At 38.3% G+C, this 23,111-nt stretch overlaps 1 pseudogene; it reads left to right on the top strand.

Annotated features, from left to right (window-relative positions):
* LOC115127810 (G protein-coupled receptor kinase 4-like) overlaps positions 1-22,137 on the top strand; it is a 38,786-nt pseudogene extending 16,649 nt beyond the window's left edge.
* The last annotated feature ends 974 nt before the right edge of the window (positions 22,138-23,111 follow it).

Here is a 23,111-nt window from a genome sequence, read left to right as displayed (position 1 = left end):
TCTCTCTCTCTCTCTCTCTCTCTCTGTCTCTCTCTGTCTCTCTCTGTCTCTCTCTGTCTCTCTCTCTCTCTCTCTCTCTCTCTCTCTCTCTCTCTCTCTCTCTCTCTCTGTCTCTCTATCTTCTCTCTCCTCTCCTCTCCTCTCCTCTCCTCTCCTCTCCTCTCCTCTCCTCTCCTCTCCTCTCCTCTCCTCTCCTCTCCTCTCCTCTCCTCTCCTCTCCTCTCCCCCCTATGCCATTGTTCTTGTACTGTAGAGTAAAACGGTCCAGAACATTCTGAACTAGAGGAGTATGTAAAGCCAACGGGGATATTTTTATTGCCAAACAACTCAAACTGAATTCTTCCCCTGCATCATGTCACGCCTCATTATGTGGTGATGTCAAAACAAAGTCGTCAGCGATTGGATCACCTCTAACCAATCAGAGTATCAAAGCCAATAATGAAACACCTCTTTACCTCTGTGTGTTCTGGCTCTGGGACCAATCACAACGGTTAGAATGTGTTTGCATTCTAGAAATCGTTAGAGTCTTAACTAAAGGGGGAGGTAGAGAACAAGATGTTTTTAATAGGGAGCCCGACTCATTGCGGAGAAGAAACTAACGACACTAGGAGTTACAGCGTTTGGTCCGGAGCAAAGAGTTTAGGTAGAGAACAAGATGTTTTTAATAGAGTCTTAACTAAAGTTAGACACTAGGATGTTTAGGTAGAGAACAAGGTAGATGTTTTTAAAGTCTTAACTAAAAGGTAGACACTAGGAGTTTAGTAGATGTTTTAATAGAGTCTTAACTAAAGGTAGAACAATATGTTTTTAATAGAGTCTTAACTAAAGGTAGACACTAGGAGTTTAGGTAGATGTTTTTTAGAGTCTTAACTAAAGGTAGACAAGGAGTTTAGGTAGATGTTTTTAATAGAGTCTTAACTAAAGGTAGACACTAGGAGTTTAGGATGTTTTTAATAGAGTCTTTTACTAGGAGTTTAGGTAGATGTTTTTAATAGAGTCTTAACTAAAGGTAGACACTAGGAGTTTAGGTAGATGTTTTTAATAGAGTCTTAACTAAAGGTAGACACTAGGAGTTTAGGTAGATGTTTTTAATAGAGTCTTAACTAAAGGTAGACACTAGGAGTTTAGGTAGATGTTTAGAGTCTTAACTAAAGGTAGAACTAGGAGTTTAGGTAGATGTTTTTAATAGAGTCTTAACTTTAGACACTAGGAGTTTAGGTAGATGTTTTTAATAGAGTCTTAACTAAAGGTAGACACTAGGAGTTTAGGTAGATGTTTTTAATAGAGTCTTAACTAAAGGTAGACACTAGGAGTTTAGGTAGATGTTTTTAATAGAGTCTTAACTAAAGGTAGACACTAGGAGTTTTAGATGTTTTAAGAGTCTTAACTAAAGGTAGACAAGATGTTTTTAATAGAGTCTTAACTAAAGGTAGACACTAGGTTTAGGTAGATGTTTTTTAGGTAGGTCTTACCTAAAGGTAGACACTAGGAGTTTAAGATGTTTTTAATAGAGTCTTAACTAGGTAGACACTAGGAGTTTAGGTAGATGTTTTTAATAGAGTCTTAACTAGGTGTTTAGGTAGAGTTTTTAATAGGTCTTACCTAAAGGTAGACACTAGGAGTTTAGGTAGATGTTTTTAATAGAGTCTTAACTAAAGGTAGACACTAGGAGTTTAGGTAGATGTTTTTAATAGAGTCTTAACTAAAGGTAGACACTAGGAGTTTAGGTAGATGTTTTTAATAGAGTCTTAACTAAAGGTAGACACTAGGAGTTTAGGTTAATAGAGTCTTTAAGGTAGACACTAGGAGTTTAGGTAAAGGTAGACACTAGGAGATGTTTTTAATAGACTAAAGGTAGACACTAGGAGTTTAGGTAGATGTTTTAATAGAGTCTTAACTAAAGGTAGACACTAGGAGTTTAGGTAGATGTTTTTAATAGAGTCTTAACTAAAGTTTTTTAGACACTAGGAGTTTAGGAGTTTAGGTCTTACCTAAAGGTAGACACTAGGAGTTTAGGTAGATGTTTTTAATAGAGTCTTTTAGACACTAGTTTAGGTAGATGTTTTTTAGTCTTAACTAAAGGTAGACACTAGGAGTTTAGGTAGATGTTTAGGTCTTAACTAAAGGTAGTAGATGTTTTTAATAGAGTCTTAACTAAAGGTAGACACTAGGAGTTTAGGTAGATGTTTTTAATAGAGTCTTAACTAAAGGTAGACACTAGGAGTTTAGGTAGATGTAGATTTTTAATAGAGTCTTACCTAAAGGTAGACACTAGGATGTTTAGGTAGATGTTTTTAATAGAGTCTTAACTAAAGGTAGACACTAGGAGTTTAGGTAGATGTTTTTAATAGAGTCTTAACTAAAGGTAGACACTAGGAGTTTAGGTAGATGTTTTTAATAGAGTCTTAACTAAAGGTAGACACTAGGAGTTTAGGGTAGATGTTTTTAATAGAGTCTTAACTAAAGGTAGACACTAGGAGTTTAGGTAGACAATGTTTTTAATAGAGGTCTTAAGTCTAAAGGTAGACACTAGGAGTTTAGGTAGATGTTTTTAATAGAGTCTTAACTAAAGGTAGACACTAGGAGTTTAGGTAGATGTTTTTAATAGAGTCTTAACTAAAGGTTAGGTAGATGATTTTTAATAGAGTCTTAACTAAAGGTAGACACTAGGAGTTTAGGTAGATGTTTTTAATAGAGTCTTAACTCTGTGGTCCCATATGGCACCCTATTCCCAAATAGTGCACTACTTTAGACCAGAGCCCTATGGCCCCATATTCCCTATATAGTGCACTACTTTAGACCAGAGCCCTATAGAACCCTATTCCCTATATAGTGCACTACTTTAGACCAGAGCCCTATTCCCTATATAGTCCACTACTTTAGACCAGAGCCCTATAGAACCCTATTCCCTATATAGTGTCACTACTTTAGACCAGAGCCCTATTCCCTATATAGTCCACTACTTTAGACCAGAACCCTATGGCACCCTATTCCCTATATAGTGCACTACTTTAGACCAGAACCCTATGGCACTCTATTCAAAAGTAGTACAATAGGGAATAGTGTGCCATTTGGGACTTAATACTGTTATCTTCAAACACCGCCCTGACTTCAACCACCGCCCTGCAGTTAAATACTACACTGTTACAAACATGATAAGAACGTCCCACTCCCAAGTACTTCTGGGTAGTCTCCTATCCCCAGTCTCCTGGAGGAGATAGGACCAGGTCACCGCGCCCTGACACACACACTGCCCCCGTCAGCCAAGGCTAGCTCTTACGCAGGAGTCTTCTGAAGAGGCACACACACACACACACACACACACACACACACACACACACACACACACACAGGATAGAAGAACATAACGTGTGTGTGTGTGTGTCTGTGTGTCTGTGTGTGTGTGTGTGTTTGTGTCTCTGTGTGTGTGTGTGTGTGTGTCGGTCACTGTGAATGTGTGTGTGTGTGTCTGTGTGTGTGTGTGTGTGTGTGTGTCTGTGTGTGTGTGTGTCTCTGTGTGTGTGTGTGTGTGTGTCTGTGTGTCTGTGTGTCTGTGTGTGTGTGTCGGTCACTGAGTTTAAGGATTAGAATGGTCCCTCACTGGCAACTGATTAGGAGTTTACTTAATAGCCACAGTGTAGTGAGCAATCTATGGTTAGGGTGTATACACACACACACACACACACACACACACACACACACACACACACACACACACACACAGTCATGCGTCAGCGTGAGAAAAGCTAGATCATTCAGATTGAACACAAGAGGCCCAGTCTAAGTCGGAAAACTCTGCATTTGAAATCTGTGTGTGTGTGTGTGTGTGTGTCTCTGTGGGTGTCTGTGTGTGAGTGTGTCTCTGTGTGTGAGTGTGTGTCTCTGTGTGTGAGTGTGTCTCTTTGTGTGTGAGTGTGTGTGTGTCTCTGTGTGTGTCTCTCTCTGTGTGTGTGTGTGTGTGTGTATTCCACCAGATGGGAATCCTCTCTGTGTGTGTGTGTGTGTGTCTGTGTCTGTGTGTGTGCCCCCTTCCCAATAATGTTCCCAGTCCCTGTGGTCGGTCCTGTTTTGTGTGTGTGTGTCTGTGAGTGTGTATTCCACCAGATGGGAATCCTCTCTGTGTCTGTGTCTGTGTCTGTGTCTCTGTGTGTCTGTGTGTGTGTATTCCACCAGATGGGAATCCTCTCTGTGTGTGTGTCTGTGTCTGTGTCTCTGTGTGTCTGTGTGTGTGTATTCCACCAGATGGGAACCCTCTCTGTGGCAGGAACATCCTCCTTCTAAATAACACTGACCTGCCTGTCAATGACCTCCATAGGGCAAGAGATAGAGGACCTAGAGAAGGGGAGAGGAGAGAGAGAGGACCTAGAGAAGGGGAGAGGAGAGGGAGAGGAGAGATAGAGGACCTAGAGAAGGGGAGAGGAGAGATAGAGGACCTAGAGAAGGGGAGAGGAGAGGGAGAGGAGAGATAGAGGACCTAGAGAAGAGAGGAGGGAGGAGAGAGAGAGAGGGAGAGAGGACCTAGAGAAGGGGAGAGGAGAGAGAGGGGAGGGAGAGGCTTCTAGTTCTTAGTGTGAGAGCATAGTCTTTTCTTCTTTCTGTCTCTCTCTCTCTCTGTCTCTTTCTGTCTCTCTCTCTCTTTGTCTTTCTGTCTCTCTGTCTCTTTCTCTCTCTCTCTCTCTGTCTCTCTCTCTGTCTCTGTCTCTGTGTCTCTCTCTCTCTCTCTCTCTCTCTGTCTCTCTCTCTGTCTCTGTGTCTCTCTCTCTCTCTCTCTCTCTCCCCCTCTCTCTCTCTCTCTCTCTCTGTCTCTGTCTCTCTCTCTCTCTCTCTGACAGTGTGTGTATATTAAGGAGGTCTGGTTTTGGCTAATGGATTGTTATGAGGGACATCACACACACACACACTGTAACACATCAGGACCCTATTGGAACATGGTGTATGTGTTGCTATAGAGACAGAATAGAGTAATTGTCTGTGTTTCCATGTGTGTAACATGTGTCTGTGTAGATGTTTGTGTGTAATTTACAGTAAGCGTGTGATCTGTTTTCCCTTTGGATGTCATTGCAATGCATGTTGGGTCTTCCTGTAGTTGTGAAATCATGTATCAATGCACTCCTCTCTTTCTCCCTCCCTCCCTCCCTCCCTCCCTCCCTCCCTCCCTCCCTCCCTCCCTCCCTCCCTCCCTCCCTCCCTCCCTCCCTCCCTCCCTCCCTCTCTCTCTCTTCCCCCTCTTTTCTCCCTCCCTCTCTCTCTCTCTCTTTCTCTTCTCTCTCTCTCTCCCTCCCTCTCTCTCTCTCTCTCTTTTCCTCTCTCCCTCTCTCCCCCTCTCTCTCTCTCTGTCTCTCTCCTCTCTCTCTCTCTTTTCTCTTCCCTTTTCTTCTCTCTCTCTGTCTTCCCTCCCCCCCCTCCCTCCCTCCCTCCAGGTGAATCTAGCCTATGCGTATGAGACGAAGGATGCTCTGTGTTTAGTACTGACCATAATGAATGGAGGAGACCTGAAGTTTCACATCTATAATATGGGGAACTCTGGCTTTGATGAGCAGAGGGCCGTCTTCTACGCAGCAGAGATCTGTTCTGGACTGGAAGACCTGCACCGTGAGAGGATCATCTACCGGTAATCAATCAATAATCAACTAATCAATAATCAACTAATCAATCAATAATCAACTAATCAATCAATTCATTCATCAACTAATCAATCAATAATCAACTAATCAATCAATCAATCAATTAATCAATAATCAATCAATAATCAACTAATCAATCTAATCAATCAACTAATCAATCAATTCAATCAACTAATCAATCAATAATCAACTAATCAATCAATTCATTAATCAACTAATCAATCAATAATCAACTAATCAATCAATAATCTAATTCAATAATCAACTAATCAATCAATTCATTCATCAACTAATCAATCAATAATCAACTAATCAATCAATTCATTCATCAACTAATCAATCAATAATCAATTCATTCATCAACTAATCAATCAATAATCAACTAATCAATCAATAATCAATTCATTCATCAACTAATCAATCAATAATCAATAATCAACTAATCAATCAATTCATTCATTCATCAACTAATCAATCAATAATCAACTAATCAATCAATCAATCAACTAATCAATCAATAATCAACTAATCAATCAATTCATTCATTCATCAACTAATAATCAATCAATTCATCAACTAATTCAATAATCAACTAACTAATCAATCAATAATCAACTAATCAATCAATTCATAATCAATCAACTAATCAATCAATAATCAACTAATCAATCAATAATCAACTAATCAATCAATAATCAACTAATCAATCAATAATCAACTAATCAATCAATTCATTCATCAACTAATCAATCAATAATCAACTAATCAATCAATTCATTCATTCATCAACTAATCAATCAATTCATTCATTCATCAACTAATCAATCAATAATCAACTAATCAATCAATAATCAACTAATCAATCAATAATCAACTAATCAATCAATTCATTCATTCATCAACTAATCAATCAACTAATCAATCAATTCATTCATTAATCAACTAATCAATCAATTCATTCATCAACTAATCAATCAATTCATTCATTAATCAACTAATCAATCAATAATCAACTAATCAATCAACTAATCAATCAATTCATTCATCAACTAATCAATCAATAATCTAATCAATCAATTCAATTCATCAACTAATCAATCAACTAATAATCAATCAATTAATTAATCAATCAATCAATCAACTAATCAATCAATTCATTCATTAATCAACTAATCAATCAATAATCAACTAATCAATCAATCAATTAATCAACTAATCAATCAACTAATCAATCAATTCATTCATTAATCAACTAATCAATCAATAATCAACTAATCAATCCATTCATTCATTCATCAACTAATCAATCAACTAATCAATCAATTCATTCATTAATCAACTAATCAATCAATAATCAACTAATCAATCAAATTCATTCATCAACTAATCAATCAATTCATTCATCAACTAATCAATCAATCAACTAATCAATCAATTCATTCATCAACTAATCAATCAATTCATTCATCAACCAACTAATCAATCAATCAATTCATACATCAACCAACTAATCAATTCATACATCAACCAACTAATCAATTTATTAATCAACTAATCAATCAATTCATTCATTAATCAACCAACTAATCAATCAATTCATTCATCAACTAATCAATCAATTCATTCATCAACTAATCAATCAATTCATTCATCAACTAATCAATCAATTCATTCATCAACTAATCAATCAATTCATTCATTAATCAACCAACTAATCAATCAATTCATTCATTAATCAACCAACTAATCAATCAATTCATTCATTAATCAACCAACTAATCAACCAACTAATCAATCAATTCATTCATTAATCAACCAACTAATCAATCAATTCATTCATTAATCAACCAACTAATCAATCAATTCATTCATTAATCAACCAACTAATCAATCAATTCATTCATTAATCAACCAACTAATCAATCAATTCATTCATTAATCAACCAACTAATCAATCAATTCATTCATTAATCAACCAACTAATCAATCATTCAGCAATGATCATTACATTTTAGATGTGAAATTAAGAGTCACTTCCACAATATATTACAGCAGGTATTCCTGTAGGTTTGAACTCCAACCCTGTTCCTGGAGAGAAACCCTCCTGTAGGTTTTAACTCCAAACCTGTTCCCAAAGAGAGAAACCCTCCTGTAGGTTTTAACTCCAACCCTGTTCCTGGAGAGAGACCCTCCTGTAGGTTTTAACTCCAACCCTGTTCCTGGAGATACCCTCCTGTAGGTTTTAACTCCAACCCTGTTCCCAGAGAGAGAAACCCTCCTGTAGGTTGTAACTCCAACCCTGTTCCTGGAGAGAGACCCTCCTGTAGGTTTTAACTCCAACCCTGTTCCTAGAGAGAGACCCTCCTGTAGGTTTTAACTCCAACCCTGCTCCTGGAGAGAGACCCCTCCTGTAGGTTTTAACTCCAACCCTGTTCCTGGAGAGAGACCCTCCTGTAGGTTTTTAACTCCAACCCTGTTCCTGGAGAGAGACCCTCCTGTAGGTTTTAACTCCAACCCTGTTCCTGGAGATACCCTCCTGTAGGTTTTAACTCCAACTCTGTTCCTGGAGAGAAACCCTCCTGTAGGTTTTAACTCCAACTCTGTTCCTGGAGAGAAACCCTCCTGTAGGTTTTAACTCCAACTCTGTTCCTGGAGAGAAACCCTCCTGTAGGTTTTAACTCCAACTCTGTTCCTGGAGAGAAACCCTCCTGTAGGTTTTAACTCCAACTCTGTTCCTGGAGAGAAACCCTCCTGTAGGTTTTAACTCCAACTCTGTTCCTGGAGAGAAACCCTCCTGTAGGTTTTAACTCCAACTCTGTTCCTGGAGAGAAACCCTCCTGTAGGTTTTAACTCCAACTCTGTTCCTGGAGAGAAACCCTCCTGTAGGTTTTAACTCCAACTCTGTTCCTGGAGAGAAACCCTCCTGTAGGTTTTAACTCCAACTCTGTTCCTGGAGAGAAACCCTCCTGTAGGTTTTAACTCCAACTCTGTTCCTGGAGAGAAACCCTCCTGTAGGTTTTAACTCCAACCCTGTTCCTGGAGAAACCCTCCTGTAGGTTGTAACTCCAACCCTGTTCCTGGAGAGAAACCCTCCTGTAGGTTTTAACTCCAACCCTGTTCCTGGACAGAGACCCTCCTGTAGGTTTTAACTCCAACCCTGTTCCTGGAGAGAGACCCTCCTGTAGGTTTTAACTCCAACCCTGTTCCTGGAGAGAAACCCTCCTGTAGGTTGTAACTCCAACCCTGTTAGCTGATTTAGATGGTTAGCTGATTTAGATGGTTAGCTGATTAGATGGTTAGCTGATTGGATGGTTAGCTGATTGGATGGTTAGTTGATTAGATGGTTAGTTAATTAGATGGTGGATGGTTAGCTGATTAGATGGTTAGCTGATTAGATGGTTAGTTGATTAGATGGTTAGCTGATTAGATGGTTAGTTGATTAGATGGTTAGCTGATTAGATGGTTAGCTGATTAGATGGTTAGCTGATTAGATGGTTAGTTGATTAGATGGTTAGCTGATTTAAATGGTTAGCTGATTAGGTGTTTAGCTGATTTAGATGGTTTGATTTAAATGGTTAGTTGATTAGATGGTTAGCTGATTTAAATGGTTAGCTGATTTGGATGGTTAGCTGATTAGATGTTTAGCTGATTTAGATGGTGGATGGTTAGCTGTGTTAGTGCTGGGCAGGAACAAAAGCATGCCCAGAACTGGTTTTGGATAAATAACTCTAACTTTGTGTATGTTTTTTTCTTCTCAGGGACTTAAAACCTGAAAACATTCTTCTAGACGACCGTGGTAAGCTTGAACCATGTCTTGTCACTGACTTAGCTAATTACAAGCCTAGGTACTAGCAACATAAATTAGCTAGCTAAAAGCCTAGGTACTAGCAACATAAATTAGGTAGCTAAAAGCCTAGGCACTAGCAACATAAATTAGCTAGCTAAAAGCCTAGGTACTAGCAACATAAATTAGCTAGCTAAAAGCCTAGGTACTAGCAACATAAATTAGCTAGCTAAAAGCCTAGGTACTAGCAACCTCAATTAGTTGCTAAAAGCCTAGGTACTAGCAACATAAATTAGCTAGCTAAAAGCCTAGGTACTAGCAACCTCAATTAGTTGCTAAAAGCCTAGGTACTAGCAACATAAATTAGCTAGCTAAAAGCCTAGGTACTAGCAACATAAATTAGCTAGCTAAAAGCCTAGGTACTAGCAACATAAATTAGCTAGCTAAAAGCCTAGGTACTAGCAACATAAATTAGGTAGCTAAAAGCCTAGGCACTAGCAACATAAATTAGCTAGCTAAAAGCCTAGGTACTAGCAACATAAATTAGCTAGCTAAAAGCCTAGGTACTAGCAACATAAATTAGCTAGCTAAAAGCCTAGGTACTAGCAACCTCAATTAGTTGCTAAAAGCCTAGGTACTAGCAACATAACTTAGCTAGCTAAAAGCCTAGGTACTAGCAACCTCAATTAGCTAGCTAAAAGCCTAGGTACTAGCAACATCAATTAGCTAGCTAAAAGCCTAGGTACTAGCAACATAAATTACCTAGCTAAAAGCCTAGGTACTAGCAACATAAATTACCTAGCTAAAAGCCTAGGTACTAGCAACATAAATTAGCTAGCTAAAAGCCTAGGTACTAGCAACCTCAATTAGTTGCTAAAAGCCTAGGTACTAGCAACATAAATTAGCTAGCTAAAAGCCTAGGTACTAGCAACCTCAATTAGCTAGCTAAAAGCCTAGGTACTAGCAACATCAATTAGCTAGCTAAAAGCCTAGGTACTAGCAACATAAATTACCTAGCTAAAAGCCTAGGTACTAGAAACATCAATTAGCTAGCTAAAAGCCTAGGTACTAGCAACATAAATTACCTAGCTAAAAGCCTAGGTACTTGCAACATAAACTAGCTAGCTAAAAGCCTAGGTACTAGCAACATAAACTAGCTAGCTAAAAGCCTAGGTACTTGCAACATAAACTAGCTAGCTAAAAGCCTAGGTACTAGCAACATAAACTAGCTAGCTAAAAGCCTAGGCACTAGAAACATAAACTAGCTAGCTAAAAGCCTAGGTACTAGCAACATAAATTAGCTAGCTAAAAGCCTAGGCACTAGCAACTTAAATTAGCTAGCTAAAAGCCTAGGTACTAGCAACTTAAATTAGCTAGCTAAAAGCCTAGGTACTAGCAACTTAAATTAGCTAGCTAAAAGCCTAGGTACTAGCAACATAAATTAGCTAGCTACACTGTTATTCCCCATACCCATAGTGATATTCATAAACATGTTATTACACTCTTATTCATGTTCATAAACATGTTATAACATTGTTATTCATGTTCTCTCCAGGACACATCCGTATCTCTGACCTGGGACTAGCCGTCCAGATTCCCGACTCGGAGACGATACGAGGGAGAGTGGGCACCGTAGGATACATGGGTACATCCTACCTCACTTCCTATCTCCTTGATTCCTCCTCTTCATCTCTCTCTCTCTCTACATACATGGGTACATCCTACCTCTCTCTTCCTATCTCCTTGATTCCTCCTCTTCATCTCTCTCTCTCTCTACATATATGGGTACATCCTACCTCTCTATTCCTATCTCCTTGATTCCTCCTCTTCATCTCTCTCTCTCTCTCTACATACATGGGTACATCCTACCTCTCTTCCTATCTCCTTGATTCCTCGTCTTCATCTCTCTCTCTCTCTACATGCATGGGTACATCCTACCTCACTTCCTATCCCCTTGATTCCTCATCTTCATCTCTCTCTCTCCTCTCATCCCTCTCTCCATCTCTTTTTAACCCTGTCTCTCTCTTTCTCTCTCCCCTCATCCCCCTCCATCTCTTTTTAACCCTGTCTCTCTCTTTCTCTCTCTCCTCTCATCCCCTGCTCCCTCTTTTTAACCCTGTCTCCTTCTCTCTCCTAGACCTGGATGTGTCTAGACATAATCTATCCCCTCTCTATTCCCTGTCTCCCTCTCTCTCCTAGACCTGGATGTGTCTAAACATAATCTCTCCCCTCTCTATTCCCTGTCTCCCTCTCTCTCCTAGACCTGGATGTGTCTAGACATAATCTCTCCCTCTCTATTCCCCGTCTCCCTCTCTCTCCTAGACCTGGATGTGTCTAGACATAATCTCTCCCTCTCTATTCCCTGTCTCCCTCTCTCTCCTAGACCTGGATGTGTCTAGACATAATCTATCCCCTCTCTATTCCCTGTCTCCCCTTTCTCTCTCTCTCCTCTCATCCCTCTCCGTCAGCTCCTGAGGTTATACAGAATGAGTCCTACTCCTTCAGTCCTGACTATTGTTTAAACAATATTTCTATCTGTCTCTGTCTCTGTCTCTCTCTCTCTCTCTCCTTCTCTCTCTCTCTCTCTCTCCTTCTCTCTCTCTTTCTAATTCTCTCTCTCTCTTTCTAATTCTCTCTCTCTCTCTCTCTCTCTCTCTCTCTCTCTCTCTTCTCTCTCTCTCTCTCTCTCCTTCTCTCTCTCATCCGTCTCTCCTTCTCTCTCATCCGTCTCTCCGTCTCTCTCTCATCCATCTCTCCTTCTCTCTCTCATCCATCTCTCCTTCTCTCTCTCATCCGTCTCTCCGTCTCTCCATCAGCCCCAGAGGTGATCCAGAATGAGTCCTACTCCTTCAGTCCTGACTGGTGGGGTCTGGGCTGTCTGGTGTTTGAGATGATCCAGGGTCAGTCGCCCTTCCGCCGGCGTAAAGAACGAGTGAAGAGAGAAGAGGTGGACAGACGAGTGAGAGAAGACCCGAGGAATACTCTGACAAGTTCTCTGAGGAGGCCAAGGATATCTGCAGACAGGTGGGAGAGATGGATGGCGTGTTTAAACAACACACACACACAACTGCAGTTAGTTATTCCTCTGCTGGGGTTAGGGAGAAAGGGAGGTCACATGGGGTGTGGGTTCTGTGTGCAGGTGTGTGTGTGTGTGTTCTGTGTGCAGGTGTGTGTGTGTGTGTGTTCTGTGTGTGTGTGTGTGTGTGTGTTCTGTGTGCAGGTGTGTTCTGTGTGCAGGTGTGTGGTGTGTGTGTGTGTGTGTGTGTGTGTGTGTGTGTGTGTGTGTGTGCAGGTGTGTGTGGTCAACATCTCTTCTCTACTGTGTCTGTATCCATGGTGGTTGAGCAGTGGTCATGTTTCAGACCGGTCCACCAGAGATAATATGTACTTTATCCATGAATGAGCTTTTGGAGCACTAGTGTAAAACCTGTCTGTGTGGTTGTCCACAAATAAAATCTTCTTCTTCGACGAGGGAGGTAAAGGAGAGAGGAGGGGATGAGGGAGGTAAAGGAGAGAGGAGGGGATGAGGGAGGTAAAGGAGAGAGGAGGGGATGAGGAGGACATGAGGGAGGTAAAGGAGAGAGGAGGGGATGAGGGAGGTAAAGGAGAGAGGAGGGGATGAGGGAGGTAAAGGAGAGAGGAGGGGATGAGGAGGACATGAGGGAGGTAAAGGAGAGAGGTGGGGATGAGGGGGTAAAGGAGAGAGGAGGAGAGGAGGGGATGAGGGAGGTAAAGGAGAGAGGAGGGGATGAGGAGGACATGAGGGAGGTAAAGGAGAGAGGTGGGGATGAGGGGGTAAAGGAGAGAGGAGGGGATGAGGGAGGTAAAGGAGAGAGGAGGGGATGAGGGGGTAAAGGAGAGAGGAGGAGAGGAGGGGATGAGGGAGGTAAAGGAGAGAGGAGGGGATGAGAGACACAATATGTTCCAGTGAGAGACACAATATTACACATGGGGGATATTTAAACAATGTTCTAGAACTGAATGTTTAGAATCAGAACAATATTACATAATGGGGGATATTTAAACAATGCTCTAGAACTGAATGTTTAGAATCAGAACAATATTACATAATGGGGGATATTTAAACAATGCTCTAGAACTGAATGTTTAGAATCAGAACAATATTACATAATGGGGGATATTTAAACAATGTTCTAGAACTGAATGTTTAGAATCAGAACAATATTACACATGGGGGATATTTAAACAATGTTCTAGAACTGAATGTTTAGAATCAGAACAATATTACATAATGGGGGATATTTAAACAATGCTCTAGAACTGAATGTTTAGAATCAGAACAATATTACATAATGGGGGATATTTAAACAATGTTCTAGAACTGAATGTGTAGAATCAGAACAATATTACATAATGGGGGATATTTAAACAATGTTCTAGAACTGAATGTGTAGAATCAGAACAATATTACATAATGGGGGATATTTAAACAATGTTCTAGAACTGAATGTTTAGAATCAGAACAATATTACACATGGGGGATATTTAAACAATGTTCTAGAACTGAATGTTTAGAATCAGAACAATATTACATAATGGGGGATATTTAAACAATGCTCTAGAACTGAATGTTTAGAATCAGAACAATATTACATAATGGGGGATATTTAAACAATGTTCTAGAACTGAATGTTTAGAATCAGAACAATATTACATAATGGGGATATTTAAACAATGTTCTAGAACTGAATGTTTAGAATCAGAACAATATTACATAATGGGGGATATTTAAACAATGTTCTAGAACTGAATGTGTAGAATCAGAACAATATACAACATTCTAGAAGTTCTCTCAACTCTTTTAAGTACCTGACTCTGGCTCACACTACTCTTCTAGAACCCTGTGTCACTTCCTCTTCCTCAGCTGCTGGCCAAAGACCCCAAAGCCCGTCTGGGGTGCCAGGGGCGGGGCGGTGTGGAGGTGAAGGCTCATATCATCTTCAAGAACATCATGTTCAAACGCCTCGAGGCAGGCATTCTGGAACCCCCTTCAGTCCTGATGTAAAGAACACACATATTACACACACACACACACACACACACACACACACACACACACACACACACACACACACACACATACACTGTATAACACACACACTGGACCTCCCCTTCAGCCTGGATGTAAGGACACACAGAGTGGTGTAAAGTACTTAAGTAAAAATACTTTTAAATACTACTTAAGTACTTTTAAAATCTGATACTTTTAGACTTTTACTCAAGTAGTATTTTACTGGGATAATTTTATACAATTTATTTAGTATCTTTTACTTAGATTCAGAACAATACTTTTTCCATAGTACTTAGGATATTTAAAATCTGATACTTTTAGACTTTTACTCAAGTAGTATGTTACTAGTAGTATGTTACTAGTAGTATTTTACTGGTAGTATGTTACTGGTAGTATGTTACTGGTAGTATGTTACTAGTAGTATGTTACTAGTAGTATGTTACTGTAGTATGTTACTAGTAGTATGTTACAATATTTTACTGGTAGTATGTTACTGGTAGTATGTTACTAGTAGTATGTTACTAGTAGTATTTTAAGTAGTATGTTACAGTAGTATGTTACTAGTAGTATTTTACTGGTAGTATGTTACTAGTAGTATGTTACTGGAAGTATGTTACTGGTAGTATGTTACTGGTAGTATGTTACTGGTAGTATGTTACTGGTAGTATTTTACTAGTAGTATGTTACTGGTAGTATGTTACTAGTAGTATGTTACTAGTAGTATGTTACTAGTAGTATGTTACTAGTAGTATGTTACTGGTAGTATGTTACTAGTAGTATGTTACTAGTAGTATGTTACTGGTAGTATGTTACTGGTAGTATGTTACTAGTAGTATGTTACTGGTAGTATGTTACTAGTAGTATGTTACTAGTAATGTTACTAGTATTATGTTACTGGTAGTATTTACTGGAAGTATGTTACTGGTAGTATGTTACTGGTAGTATGTTACTGGTAGTATGTTATCAGTATTTTACTGGTAGTATGTTACTGGTAGTATGGGTAGTATTTACTGGTAGTATTTTACTAGTAGTATGTTACTAGTAGTATGTTACTAGTAGTATTTTACTAGTAGTATGTTACTAGTAGTATGTTACTGGTAGTATGTTACTGGTAGTATGTTACTAGTAGTATGTTACTAGTAGTATGTTACTGTAGTATGTTACTAGTAGTATGTTACTGGTAGTATTTTAAAAATCTTTACTGAATATGTATTTGCCGGTCAGTATGTTACTAAGTAGTATGTTTAGTAGTATGTTACTGGTAGTATGTTACTAGTAGTATGTTACTGGTAGTATGTTACTAGTAGTATGTTACTGGTAGTATGTTACTGGTAGTATGTTACTGGTAGTATGTTACTGGTAGTATGTTACTAGTAGTATGTTACTAGTAGTATGTTACTGGTAGTATGTTACTGGTAGTATGTTACTAGTAGTATGTTACTGGTAGTATGTTACTAGTAGTATGTTACTGGTAGTATGTTACTAGTAGTATGTTACTGGTAGTATGTTACTAGTAGTATGTTACTGGTAGTATGTTACTGGTAGTATGTTACTGGTAGTATTTTACTGGTAGTATGTTACTAGTAGTATGTTACTAGTAGTATGTTACTAGTAGTATGTTACTAGTAGTATTTTACTGGTAGTATGTTACTAGTAGTATGTTACTAGTAGTATGTTACTGGTAGTATGTTACTGGTAGTATGTTACTGGTAGTATGTTACTGGTAGTATGTTACTAGTAGTATGTTACTAGTAGTATGTTACTAGTAGTATGTTACTGGTAGTATGTTACTAGTAGTATTTTACTAGTAGTATGTTACTGGTAGTATGTTACTAGTAGTATGTTACTGGTAGTATGTTACTAGTAGTATGTTACTAGTAGTATGTTACTAGTAGTATGTTACTAGTAGTATGTTACTGGTAGTATGTTACTGGTAGTATGTTACTAGTAGTATGTTACTAGTAGTATTAGTATGTTACTGGTAGTATGTTACTGGTAGTATGTTACTGGTAGTATGTTACTGGTAGTATGTTACCGGTAGTATGTTACCGGTAGTATGTTATAGTTATGTTACTGGTAGTATGTTACTAGTAGTATGTTACTAGTAGTATGTTACTAGTAGTATGTTACTAGTAGTATGTTACTAGTAGTATGTTACTAGTAGTATGTTACTAGTAGTATGTTACTAGTAGTATGTTACTAGTAGTATGTTACTAGTAGTATGTTACTGGTAGTATGTTACTAGTAGTATGTTACTAGTAGTATTTTACTGGTAGTATGTTACTAGTAGTATGTTACTGGTAGTATGTTACTAGTAGTATGTTACTAGTAGTATTTTACTGGTAGTATGTTACTGGTAGTATGTTACTAGTAGTATGTTACTAGTAGTATGTTACTGGTAGTATGTTACTAGTAGTATGTTACTGGTAGTATGTTACTGGTAGTATGTTACTAGTAGTATGTTACTGGTAGTATGTTACTGGTAGTATGTTACTAGTAGTATGTTACCTTAATATAAAATGATCCCAGTATCTCTTACTTTTACTCCAGTATGACAATTGAGTACATTTTCCATCACTGGACACACGCACATGAACAAACTCTCCTTCCTCCCTCCCTCCCTCCCTCCCTCTGTCTTTCTCTCTGTCCCTCCCTCCCTCTGTCCCTCTCTCTCTCTCCCACTCTCCCTCCGTCTCTCTCTCTGTCTCTCTCTCTGTCCCTCCCTCCCTCCCTCCCTTCTCTCTCTCACTCTGTCTCTCACTCTCCCTCTGTCTCTCTCTCTCTCTCTCTCTCTCTCTCTCTCCCTCTGTCCCCTCTCTCCCTCCCTCCCTCCCTCCCTCCCTCCCTCCAGCCGCGGGCGGTGTACTGTAAAGATGTTCTGGATATTGAACAGTTCTCTACAGTGAAGGGAGTCAACCTGGACCCCACAGACGATGACTTCTACCACAAGTTTGTTACAGGAAGTGTCTCCATCCCCTGGCAGAACGAGGTACTGCACCCTAGTGTGTGTGTGTGTGTGTGTGTGTGTGTGTGTCTCCATCCCCTGGCAGCAGAAGGTACTGCACACGACCTGTCTGGTGAAAACAATGATGTCATGGTTTAGAACAGGGGGTCGGTGCAGGTTTTTGCTACATTCTAACATTCTAACACCTGGGAGTTCCGGTACATGTGTCCCTTTAGATGATAACAACATGTCTGTTTTCTTGAGATATTGAGCCATGTAATGAAAACTATCACCCCTCTCTCTCTGTGTCACTTTGTCTCTTTCTGTGTCTCTCTCTCTGTGTCTCGCTCTCTGTGTCTCTTTCTGTGTCTCTTTCTGTGTCTCTCTCTCTCTGTCTCTCTTTGTCTCGCTCTCTCTGTCTCGCTCTCTTTGTCTCGCTCTCTCTGTCTCGCTCTCTTTGTCTCGCTCTCTCTGTCTCGCTCTTTGTGTGTCTCTCTCTGTGTCTCTCTCTCTGTGTCTCACTCTCTGTGTCTCTTTCTGTCTCTCTCTGTCTCTTTCTGTTTCTCTCTCTGTCTCTCTCGGTCTCTCTTTCTGTGTCTCTCTGTGTCTCTTTCTGTGTGTCTCTCTCTCTCTCTCTGTGTGTGTCTCTCTCTTTCTGTCTCTTTCTGTCTCTTTCTGTTTTATACTGTGTTAATACTCTAGATGTTGCTCTAGATGTTGCAGTGTTTTAGTGTAGATGTTAGTGTTTTATTCTGTGTTAATACTCTAGATAGTGTTTTATACTGTGTAGATGATGGAGTGTTTTATACTGTGTTAATACTCTAGATGATGGAGTGTTTTATACTGTGTTAATACTCTAGATGATGGAGTGTTTTATACTGTGTTAATACTCTAGATGATGGAGTGTTTTATACTGTGTTAATACTCTAGATGATGGAGTGTTTTATACTGTGTTAATACTCTAGATGATGGAGTGTTTTATACTGTGTTAATACTCTAGATGATGGAGTGTTTTATACTGTGTTAATTCTAGATGATGGAGTGTTTTATACTGTGTTAATACTCTAGATGATGGAGTGTTTTATACTGTGTTAATACTCTAGATGATGGAGTGTTTTATACTGTGTTAATACTCTAGATGATGGAGTGTTTTATACTGTGTTAATACTCTAGATGATGGAGTGTTTTATACTGTGTTAATACTCTAGATGATAGTGTTTTTACTGTGTTAATACTCTAGATGATGGAGTGTTTTATACTGTGTTAATACTCTAGATGATGGAGTGTTTTATACTAGATGATGTTAATACTCTAGATGATGGAGTGTTTTATACTGTGTTAATACTCTAGATGATGGAGTGTTTTATACTGTGTTAATACTCTAGATGATGGAGTGTTTTATACTGTGTTAATACTCTAGATAGAGTGTTTTATACTGTGTTAATACTCTAGATGATGGAGTGTTTTATACTGTGTTAATACTCTAGATGATGGAGTGTTTTATACTGTGTTAATACTCTAGATGATGGAGTGTTTTATACTGTGTTAATACTCTAGATGATGGAGTGTTTTATACTGTGTTAATACTCTAGATGATGGAGTGTTTTTTTATACTGTGTACTGTGTTAATACTCTAGATGATGGAGTGTTTTATACTGTGTTAATACTCTAGATGATGGAGTGTTTTATACTGTGTTAATACTCTAGATGATGGAGTGTTTTATACTGTGTTAATACTCTAGATGATGGAGTGTTTTATCTGTGTTAATACTCTAGATGATGGAGTGTTTTATACTGTGTTAATACTCTAGATTTCTCTAGATGTTGTGAGTGTTTTATACTAATACTCTAGATGTGGAGTGTTTTAATACTCTAGATGAGATGTTTTATGTTAATACTCTAGATGATGGAGTGTTTTATACTGTGTTAATACTCTAGATGTTGTTAATACTCAGATGATTTTATACTGTGTTAATACTCTAGATGATGGAGTTTTATACTTTTATACTGTGTTAATACTCTAGATGATGGAGTGTTTTATACTGTGTTAATACTCTAGATGATGGAGTGTTTTATACTGTGTTAATACTCTAGATGATGGAGTGTTTTATACTGTGTTAATACTCTAGATGATGGAGTGTTTTATACTGTGTTAATACTCTAGATGATGGAGTGTTTTATACTGTGTTAATACTCTAGATGATGGAGTGTTTTATACTGTGTTAATACTCTAGATGATGGAGTGTTTTATACTGTGTTAATACTCTAGATGATGGAGTGTTTTATACTGTGTTAATACTCTAGATGATGGAGTGTTTTATACTGTGTTAATACTCTAGATGATGGAGTGTTTTATACTGTGTTAATACTCTAGATGATGGAGTGTTTTATACTGTGTTAATACTCTAGATGATGGAGTGTTTTATACTGTGTTATACTCTAGATGATGGAGTGTTTTACTCTAGATGATGGAGTGTTTTTTCTGTGTTAATACTCTAGATGATGGAGTGTTTTATACTGTGTTAATACTAGATGATGGAGTGTTTTCTAGATGATGGAGTGTTTTATACTGTGTTAATACTCTAGATGATGGAGTGTTTTATACTGTGTTAATACTCTAGATGATGGAGTGTTTTATACTGTGTTAATACTCTAGATGATGGAGTGTTTTATTCTGTGTTAATACTCTAGATGATGGAGTGTTTTATACTGTGTTTTAATACTCTAGATGATGGAGTGTTTTATTCTGTGTTAATACTCTAGATGATGGAGTGTTTTATTCTGTGTTAATACTCTAGATGATGGAGTGTTTTATACTGTGTTAATACTCTAGATGATGGAGTGTTTTATACTGTGTTAATACTCTAGATGATGGAGTGTTTTATACTGTGTTAATACTCTAGATGATGGAGTGTTTTATACTGTGTTAATACTCTAGATGATGGAGTGTTTTATACTGTGTTAATACTCTGGAGTGTTTTATACTGTGTTAATACTAGATGTGTTTTATACTGTGTTAATACTCTAGATGGAGTGTTTTATTCTGTGTTAATACTCTAGATGATGGAGTGTTTTATACTGTGTTAATACTCTAGATGATGGAGTGTTTTATACTGTGTTAATACTCTAGATGATGGAGTGTTTTATTCTGTGTTAATACTCTAGATGATGGAGTGATGATGATGAGTGTTTTATCTGTGTTAATACTCTAGATGATGGAGTGTTTGTTAATACTCTAGATGATGGAGTGTTTTATACTGTGTTAATACTCTAGATGATGGAGTGTTTTATACTGTGTTAATACTCTAGATGATGGAGTGTTTTATACTGTGTTAATACTCTAGATGATGTGTTTTATACTGTGTTAATACTCTGATGGAGTGTTTTATACTGTGTTAATACTCTAGATGATGGAGTGTTTTATACTGTGTTAATACTCTAGATGATGGAGTGTTTTATTCTGTGTTAATACTCTAGATGATGGAGTGTTTTATACTGTGTTAATACTCTAGATGATGGAGTGTTTTATACTGTGTTAATACTCTAGATGATGGAGTGTTTTATACTGTGTTAATACTCTAGATGATGGAGTGTTTTATACTGTGTTAATACTCTAGATGATGGTCTGTGTTAATACTCTAGATGATGGAGTGTTTTATTCTGTGTTAATACTAGATCTAGATGATGGAGTGTTTTATTCTGTGTTAATACTCTAGATGATGGAGTGTTTTATTCTGTGTTAATACTCTAGATGATAGTGACTGTGTACTCTAGATGTTGGAGTGTTTTATTCTGTGTTAATACTCTAGATGATGGAGTGTTTTATACTGTGTTAATACTCTAGATGATGGAGTGTTTTATACTGTGTTAATACTCTAGATGATGGAGTGTTTTATACTGTGTTAATACTCTAGATGATGGAGTGTTTTATACTGTGTTAATACTCTAGATGTTGCAGTGTTTTATTCTGTGTTAATACTCTAGATGATGGAGTGTTTTATACTGTGTTAATACTCTAGATGATGGAGTGTTTTATACTGTGTTAATACTCTAGATGATGGAGTGTTTTATACTGTGTTAATACTCTAGATGATGGAGTGTTTTATACTGTGTTAATACTCTAGATGATGGAGTGTTTTATACTGTGTTAATACTCTAGATGTTGCTCTAGATGTTGCAGTGTTTTATTCTGTGTTAATACTCTAGATGATGGAGTGTTTTATACTGTGTTAATACTCTAGATGATGGAGTGTTTTATACTGTGTTAATACTCTAGATGATGGAGTGTTTTATACTGTGTTAATACTCTAGATGATGGAGTGTTTTATTCTGTGTTAATACTCTAGATGATGGAGTGTTTTATACTGTGTTAATACTCTAGATGATGGAGTGTTTTATACTGTGTTAATACTCTAGATGATGGAGTGTTTTATACTGTGTTAATACTCTAGATGATGGAGTGTTTTATACTGTGTTAATACTCTAGATGATGGAGTGTTTTATACTGTGTTAATACTCTAGATGATGGAGTGTTTTATACTGTGTTAATACTCTAGATGATGGCAGTGTTTTATACTGTGTTAATACTCTAGATGATGCAGTGTTTTATACTGTGTTAATACTCTAGATGATTGAGATGGAGTGTTTTAAGGAGATCAACGTCTATGAGACCGAGGGCCTGCTGTGTTCAGATCTGGATGTGAACAGACCCAACCCACCGCCAAAGAGGGGGTTCTTCTACAGGCTGTTCTAGAGAGGCAAGTGGAGAGGCAGAGTGGTGTTAGCTCTCCTCCATCCCCTTTACATCTGTGTTTCCTCAGTGAGAGGTGGTGGGGTGTTAAGGTACTTCCCTCTTCCTCCTCTGTGTTAATACTCTTTGATGGTGTTTCTTATTCTGTGTTAATACTCTGATGATGTGTTTCTTCTCTGGTTACTCTCTGGAGTGTTTTATCTGTGTTAATACTCTTGTGTTTCTTCTCTGGTTTTCTTCTCTGTGTTGAAGGCTCTCTCTGCTTGTGTTTCTTCTCTGGTTTCTTCAGGCTGAAGGCTCTCTCTGTCTGTTGTTTCTTCTCTGGTTGAAGGCTCTCTCTGGTTGAAGGCTCTCTCTGGTTGTGTTTCTTCTCTGGTTGAAGGCTCTCTCTGGTTGTGTTTCTTCTCTGGTTGAAGGCTCTCTCTGCTTGTGTTTCTTCTCTGGTTGAAGAGTGTTGTTTTACCCCAGTCAGTTGGTAAAGCAGGAAGTCCAGTTGGTAAAGCAGGAAGTCCAGTTGGTTCAGCAGGAAGTCCAGTTGGTTCAGCAGGAAGTCCAGTTGGTTCAGCAGGAAGTCCAGTTGATAAAGAAGGAAGTCCAGTTGGTAAAGCAGGAAGTCCAGTTGGTAAAGCAGGAAGTCCAGTTGGTACAGCAGGAAGTCCAGTTGGTACAGTAGGAAGTCCAGTTGGTAAATGTAAATAATGGCTGAAAGATTATACAGCACACCTATGGCTGATCTCGGGTCAGTTATTAATGGTATCATAGAACAGGTAGAAAATATTCAACAACCTCTGACTGATTCAGAGTCTGTTTTTAAAGGTAGTGAAAAGTTACGTTATAGTCTTATGCTAAAAAATAAAATAAATGTAAAGTTAAAGAGCCCATTGATTCTATGGAAGGGGTCAGAATACTTTCAGAATGTACTGTATGTAACCTAACTGATTCAGAATCAGTTGGTAAAAGATGAAGAACCCATTGAT

This window comes from Oncorhynchus nerka, unplaced genomic scaffold (genome assembly GCF_034236695.1).
Source record: "Oncorhynchus nerka isolate Pitt River unplaced genomic scaffold, Oner_Uvic_2.0 unplaced_scaffold_1151, whole genome shotgun sequence".
NCBI lineage: Eukaryota > Metazoa > Chordata > Actinopteri > Salmoniformes > Salmonidae > Oncorhynchus > Oncorhynchus nerka.
Note: the sequence above shows the minus strand (reverse complement) of the source record. Positions and strands in the feature narration are given on the sequence as shown.